The following is a 387-nucleotide window of genomic DNA, read 5'->3' as shown; positions in this document are numbered from 1 at the left end:
TGCTCCAAGGAGTGGGGGGAGCTGCTCCCCCGCCGCGCTCCGGACGGGGCATTAGGCAGCCCTGTCCCGCCCCCCCCCCAACGCACAAAAAAAAATTTGAACTGTGGCGGTGACAGCGCCGAATGAGAGGGGAAAGGGGGCAGCCCCGATTTCTCTCGAGCTACATGTTGCTTTGGGACAGCAAGGGTTGGAGTTTACGGGTGCAGATGTACTTTTAACTGCACACCGCCATGCTTTGGGACAGCAAGGGTTGGAGTTTACGGGTTACTTTTTACTTTTAACTGCACACCGCCATGCACCCCCCGGGAACGGGTCGGGGGGGGCAAGGGGGCAGCCCCGATTTCTCTCGAGCTACATGTTGCTTTGGGACAGCAAGGGGTGGAGTTT

This window comes from Aptenodytes forsteri, unplaced genomic scaffold, assembly GCF_000699145.1.
Source record: "Aptenodytes forsteri isolate BGI_AS27 unplaced genomic scaffold, ASM69914v1 Scaffold35, whole genome shotgun sequence".
Taxonomy (NCBI): Eukaryota; Metazoa; Chordata; class Aves; order Sphenisciformes; family Spheniscidae; genus Aptenodytes; species Aptenodytes forsteri.
Note: the sequence above shows the minus strand (reverse complement) of the source record.